Here is a 6018-nt window from a genome sequence, read left to right on the forward strand (position 1 = left end):
ACAGACATTTCTCAGACAAAGAAGTAGAAATAGAAAATAAACATAAGAAAAAATGTTCAATATCACTGGTCATTAGAGAGATGCAAATGAAAACAATGCTGAGATTCCACGTCACCCCAGAAAGAATGGCTGCTATCATGAAATCAACCAATAACAAATGCTGGTGGGGCTGTGGGGAAAGAGGAACCCTGCTCCACTGCGGGTGGGAGTGTAGACTGGTGCAACCACTGTGGAAATCAGTATGGAGATACCTCAAAGGGCTAGATCCGGAAGTCCCATTTGGCCCAGCTATTCCCCTGCTGGGTATCTTCCCCAAAGAATTAAAAGAATCATACCACAGTGATATATGTGAACCCATGTTCATAGCAACACAATTTTTAATAGCTAAAATTTGGAAGCAGCCCAATTGCCCAGTTGGATAAAGAAAATGTGGGTTTTTTATAAAATAGAGTGCTACTCAGACATAAAAAATGAGAAATTAGAGACATTTATAGCTAAATGGATGCACATTGAGGTGATACTCTTAAGTGAAATAAATAGGATACACGTGTATAAATACCAAACTGTTTCTCTAGTGTGAGAAACTGAAAGTGTAAATAAGGACTAAAAGGTATAATAGATAATGTGAAATAAGAAGAAAAGGGGCAAAGGGGAAGGGGAAGTGGGAGGGGTAGGGAAAAGGAAAGAAGGGAATGGAATCAATATGAGAAAATGAAAAAATGGAAACAAAGTCTTTGTAAATAGGGAGGGATGAGCCCCGTCACCCAGGAGACCAGGAAAGCCATTTAGTACCAGGCTGACTCCAAGTCTAGATCATTTTTCTTTGGGACTCTCTCAATATATTTTGGGAAATTATGGACCATCACATTCCCATGCATGCTTTACCTGAAGAAATCAAAAAGATGTCTCCTGAAGAAAATGTTTGTAACTACTGTGGAGTCAGCTATCTAATTCTTCATGAATTTAAAGCTATGGAAGAAAAAGTGAAAGCAATGGAAAAAGAGATGACATTTTATCAAGGAAGTATAGAACGTGAAAAGAGACTTCAAGAAGAGCTAAATCTCTTAGCCAAGATTTTGAACAGTGCAAAATTGACAATGAATCCAAAGCAGAAAGAATTCAGGATGCATGCATGCAGTTAAAACATCAAGAAAATGAGTTCCAGAGATAACAGAAAGAACCGGCTTGTTTGCAACATGAATTAAAAATTAAACACAGAAAATCACAAATCTTCAAGTAAGATTATCCTTAGAAAATGGAAAATTATAAAGATTGAAAAGATATATTCAATACTAACTTTATAAACATTCAAACACATTTTAGTAACATGATTTCTGTATCTGGTGTGATTGAGAAAAATGGAAGTTACTTCACTTTTTTATAACCATTATATCAGCTGAATAGTTTTACTAATCAAAAATTTTTGGGGGGGGATACCAGAGATCGAGCTTGGGACCTTGCACTTGCAAGGCAGGTGGCAGCACCACTGAGCTAAATCCCCGGCCCATTTTACCAATAAAATTTAAATTGTAAGTACATTTTGTTCTGTGAAAAAATTTTAAAAAATAATAATAAATAGGGAGGGATGGAGGGGTTGAAGGGAGGGCAGGGGAATGAGGAAAAAAAGAACCAAGAGACATTATATAAAGGTGCAAATTTCCAATAATGAATGTGACTGTGTTGTATACCTAAAATTTACCAATAAAATTAATTTTAAAAAATAGTTGAGTTTGAATAAAATTTGTTGCTAACAACAGGATATTAAAGATAATTTGAATATATTCAATCTAACCATTTTTTCAGTTTCATGTTCATTGTATAGCTTCTCATCTCTATGAGGCCATCAATAGGCCTCTTAGACATTCACAATATTAGCATTATATCCTTTGTACATCTCTGGTCAATGAATTGAGTAATATAAAACTTATGAAAATGTGTGTTGCCATTTTCTTTCAAATGAGGTGCTTATGATCCGTTAACATAACTATATTGATTTAATTTCATTGTTTTCACTACAGTGCCATTTCCAAATATAAAATTGAGAAATGGGAGCAAGGTGAGCAGAGGGGGTTTATACAAAAGGTCCTAAGTTATAAAGCTTTAATAAAGACTATCTTAGATCATTATGCCTTTATTATTTTTAAAAAATAAAAGTAAACCTTACACATTTCAACCATGTATTTTAGCCAGACTGAATCTGTTGGTAGTACATAATTTGATCTCCTTTTTAGAGAGGTAGTTTGAATTTATCTAATTATCCAGGTCATTCATCCCATGAATTGTGACAGGCTCAAACTACAACCCTGGCTCTAGATACTTGATTATTCTCAGAGATTCTTATTTAATTGTCATGGGCCTGGCCAAAGCATCAGATGTGTAAAAGCTTTCCAAGTGATTCTGATGGGCAGCCAATGTTGAGGATCACTATACCTACCCTCACATCTTGCATGTACAGGTGTTAATATCTTATTACTTTGTTATTCTCGGTGTTAATTTATAAAGGAGTTTATTTCCAAGTTAGATTTAACTTGGAAGGTTTAGATTTCAGTTTTATATATGCTTGGAAAAAAAAGTCTGTCAGATACTGCAAAAGGTGACTGAAAACTAAATTCTCTTCACAGTCAAATGAAAAAAGAAAACATAATTAGTTAATGTAACTTCACTCATCTTCTCTGAATGCATCATTGGATCTATTATGAAACTCCTAAATGTCAATTCTAAGGAAATTCCAAATATTGTGGTGTTACCAAAGAAGAAATGGAAAGCCCAATATGTAATATGTACTTATCTATAGTATTTCTTAGAACATATATAGCATGCTAATTAGATTGAAAAATCTCTGAGATGGACAGAATTCCATATTGGCATGCAGTATATGTGTATTGAGTGATCTGAATGATCAAAAGAACCTTGGGTCTAAAGTTTCTTGGAACACTCTTTAGTAAATGAAATCCAAGGATATATCTTTTAGGGCAATAATAGTTAATACCTGGATCCAAAATGTTACCCAAAGATTTCTTTCTGCAGTTCTAACATACCAATTACTTTTCAGTATTCTCTTTTGGATATATCATTACATCACCTTCAAATATCTGGAGTTTTCTACTCGAGGCACAACATAGTGATTAAGAGCACAAACTTAAAATTTCTTGGATTGACATCCAGCACATTTTACCTATTCTGTCTGTGCTCTGTTAAATGAGGAAATGTGCCACATGATATTATTGTGGTTGCTCATCTTGGGTTATTATTTTTATTGCTGTTCTAGTAGTAACAGAACATTGAGTGACACTTAAAAGTTAGGAGTCAAACTGTCATACAAGGAATTTCAAAGGAAATTTCTGAGACTTCACCCCATAACTTCTGAAACCTGTGACCCACTTTGAGACTATGAAGGAGATGAGAGCAGGAAGAAGAAATATATCTGAAGAGAGCACTCAGAAGAGAACAGCTACCTTCATAATAGACTCTACCATCCTGCTGTATTGAGAAGGACTCCAGTGGTTCCACTTGGAGACCCTAATGGCATATTTCTGTACATTGGTGGCCCTGGTCCAGCTTTCCACCTTTTGCCCAGAACATCTAGAGGGCCAAGGTAGTTGATCCATCTGCATTTCCAGAGTTTTCAAATGCAAAAGAAACTAGAGCATTTCCTGTGACCAAAGGGTCAGATGAGAAAGATCCAGCATGAGTCTTATCCAGTGTAGATCCCAGAAAGCATCAGCAAGAAGGAGGGAGTGAAGCCAGACTCCTAGAATCCAAAGCAAGAGGAACAAGTGTCTTCCCAGTATTAAGATGGCTCTATCAGCCAGTAATGAGGGAATTATAGAGGGAGATCCACAGTGAAGAGAATGATAAAGACTACACTGAAGGATACCACAACAGAGAAAATCCACTTTCAACCAAAAATCCCAAGATAGGCAAATAGAGAATGTCAAATGAGGGCCCCAATCCAGAGTAGACTTGCAAGAAAAGCAGGCCAAGGCTATGACAAGGGAAGTTTGCCTAGTAAATAAAGGTCAGACTGGTTAATATATCTGGCCTCTAATACAGTTGCTGAAATGAGCCTGTATTCATGATCTTAATTGACAGTTGGATGGTCTGTGACTTAAGCATGATCAGAAAAGGCAGGAGGTCTAGAAAACTTTTCATCCAAGGGTACCCAAAGATTATTAAGTAAATTGGAAAGTGGCAGAGAAGAGACTGTTAATTTGATGATATGCCTGAAGCTAACACACCAGGCAGAATGTTTTACAAATTCCAATAAATTGAGGACTGCTACTACATATTCTCAACATTCCCAATTTTACATCCATTCCACTCAAAGTGTGGTCCATCAGCCAAAAGAATCAACACCATCTGGTCCAATACAGATTCTTAGGTCCTGCCCCAGATCTACCACCACAGAATCTGCATCCCAACAATATCCCCAAAGGATCCAAATGCATATTAAAGTTAAAGAAGTATTGTCCTATACCCACCACCAGCCCCCCATAAGGAAGTCTTTGTAAGAGTTCAGTGCTTTCCAATTGTGATGTTACCACTTCACTGAAGCAGACATCAAAAGAACTCATAACAACAGCATGTATTATAGCACTTTGGCATTACAAAGCTCTTCTACAAGTTCATTTTTTTTCAGTTACGCTCACAATTCATTTTAATCTGGCTTAATTATTTTACATGTTATCTCTTGTACTTAGTGTACATGCAACTGGTGAGATAAGTGTCAGGAAAACTTGTGTCTAACATCTGGTGTTCTCAGGCCACTCTCTGATAACAAAGGAAGATTAGACAGCCTGGTGTCTGTTGTGGGGTAATATGTGCTCATTAGCTTATCTTTTCAATAGGGCCTTGGGGCTTCTAGATGGTGGCTAATAAATGAGAGACAGCCTTGCAGATGACCACAACCTCAGGAGAACTTGCGTGGGTGGCCTCACAGCAGAAATGGAGACAAATAGCCTTCTTTAGTTCTCCACTCTCCCTTATATTAACTGAAAAGCTGCTGGCTGCAAATCAAGAGGGAAATTGCCATATGAACTTGAGCAGGTGGATTCAAGATGAACCTGTAAACAGAATTCAGTCTAGAGAGCCAAATAAAATAGAACATAGTACCAGATAAATTACCAAGACCTATATATCATATACCATATACCATATACCATAAGCAGCTTGGGCTCATGGTATATGGAGAATGACAAATCAAAATGTTGAATGAATACACAAATAATAAATGAATTAACGAAATGAATTGTGCTGGAATTTATATTCTTAAGGCCATTTGCATTACCACATTTCCCAGATGAATGAAATTGATATGCAATATTGCTTTTTCATTCTCAAACTTGAACTCAGCAGAACAATACTGATATCCAGATGGAACCATTGCCCCAAGACCACTTTCTATGGAATTAGAAGTTTAAATCCAGGTTCCTCCTCTTAAAGGCTCTGTAACTTTGAGTAGCTACCTAACTTTTGAAGCTTCAGTATCTTCTCTATAAAACAAGACTAGCATTATCTTATCTTTAGGGTTACTGTGTAACTTAAATAATATAACACCTGTGAAGCTTATAGCATAGTGTGGAGTACACAGTTAAGTCCTCAGTAATTTACTGTACATTTCTCATTACCTCACCCCTATCCTAGATGCATTGCTTGGGCTTTGTTTAAGGCTTATCCCCACCCTAACTAGATTCAAGGATAATTTGAGACTTAAGGTAGACTTTTAAATATTTTAAATTGACACATTAGAAACCATCAGAGTTCGATCCTCGGTACCAAAAAAAAAAAAACATATGGGGGTACCATGTTATGTCTGTATATATGTATATATTATGCAATGTTCAAGTCAAAATAAGCATATCTTTTCCACAGACTTTTATCATGTATTTGGGGTAAAAACATTCAAAAAATTTTTCTTCTAGCATTTAAAACATATATGGTTCCTTATTACATCTATGGTTGCCCTACTGTGCAATAAAACATCAGAACTTCTTTTTCCCATCTGCTTCATAGAGCACC

At 36.2% G+C, this 6018-nt stretch overlaps 1 pseudogene; it reads left to right on the plus strand.

Annotated features, from left to right (window-relative positions):
• The first annotated feature begins 854 nt into the window (after positions 1-854).
• LOC147829653 (protein LEKR1-like) lies at positions 855-1240 on the plus strand (annotated as a pseudogene).
• The last annotated feature ends 4778 nt before the right edge of the window (positions 1241-6018 follow it).

Source organism: Heterocephalus glaber, unplaced genomic scaffold (assembly GCF_053883595.1).
Source record: "Heterocephalus glaber isolate CG9 unplaced genomic scaffold, H.glaber_assembly_v1.0 deba00000546, whole genome shotgun sequence".
NCBI lineage: Eukaryota > Metazoa > Chordata > Mammalia > Rodentia > Bathyergidae > Heterocephalus > Heterocephalus glaber.